Here is a 1,357-nt window from a genome sequence, read left to right on the forward strand (position 1 = left end):
TCTCTCTCTCTCTCTCTCTCTCTCTCTCTCTCTCTCTCTCTCTCTCTCTCTCTCTCTCTTTCTCTCTCTCTCTCCCTCTCTCTCTTGCATCCATTCTTTCTTTCCCTACCTCCTTCTCTTCTTTTTTCTCTTCCTCTAAATGCATACATCGGTTCTCTACTTATTTAGATACCATTGTTACAATAAATATTCTGAAAGCGTGGTGAATGGCAGAAGCGTTAGAGCATCGGACAAGGTAACTTACAGTACTTACTTCAGATCATTAAACAATCTGAGCTCAAATCAGGTCGATGTCATCTTAGTCTTTTATCGTTCCAGGATCATTAATATAAAAAAAATGCAGAAAAAACAAAGGATTGATTTAATTGATTATAACCCACAGCAAGTATATGGCCTTATCCCACTATAAGATCAATATTATTTTGGGGGAAATATTGGCGGAATCTTTAGAGTATAGAATAGAATGGTTAGTTCACATAATTCTGTAAGGAGCATAGGACCAGTTTCTCTAGCGTATATAATCCTCCTAGGAGAGGACGCCGGTCCGTCGCAGAGTTATTCATTTTTTACAAGATGAGTGGATTGGAGCAACGTGAAATGAAGTAATTTTTACTTATTCATCGACCTCTTTTGGAAGGCAAACGGCGGAGGAATGTAGTAGTTAGTAACGAATTTTTACATTCTGATTTCAAATCCCGTTGTGGTCATTTAAGGCAGAGATTTTAAACCACAACTCCGCGCACAGTGCGGGTGTACTGCGTAACGTTAAAGTGATTCAGAAGGTATTTAGAAAAACTTGAGGAATTTTAATGGATTATAGTGGTGCACGTGCATTTCTTTGCAACCAAAGGCAGCAGTTACCTCTGTATGAGAAAAAAGTTTTGTTCACGTTTATTTATTTTCACTTTAAAACTTTAAATTAAAGAGAATTGATTGTGTGCCGCAACATTTTTGGCATATTACTTAGTCAGGTGTAGTTAAAAAGATAAAACAAAATAACATACAAATTCGCTAGTTTGGAGGTTGATGATATTGATTTCAAATTTTATAACAAGGTTAGCAATTTCAGGTGAGAAGTTTAAGTCGATGACATTGACTCCAGCACTCAAATGGTACTTATTTTATCAAACCCTAAAGGCTGAAAGGCAAAGTCGACCGACCTCAGTGGAATTTGCACTCAGAACGTAATGATGGACGAAATACCGCTAAGCATTTACCCGGCGTGCGGGAAAGATTCTGCAAACTTTCCGCACTACATAGAGGTCGATGATATTAATATTGGTTTCAAATTTTGACACAAGGTCAGCAATTTTGCTTTATATATATATATATATACATATATATATATATATATATA

General features: G+C 36.4%; 1 protein-coding gene across 1 annotated transcript in view; it reads left to right on the forward strand.

Annotated features, from left to right (window-relative positions):
- Positions 1-1,357, forward strand: part of LOC106870191 (uncharacterized) — a 405,419-nt gene that overhangs the window by 322,629 nt on the left and 81,433 nt on the right. The window lies entirely within an intron of this gene.

This window comes from Octopus bimaculoides, chromosome 4 (genome assembly GCF_001194135.2).
Source record: "Octopus bimaculoides isolate UCB-OBI-ISO-001 chromosome 4, ASM119413v2, whole genome shotgun sequence".
Lineage (NCBI taxonomy): Eukaryota > Metazoa > Mollusca > Cephalopoda > Octopoda > Octopodidae > Octopus > Octopus bimaculoides.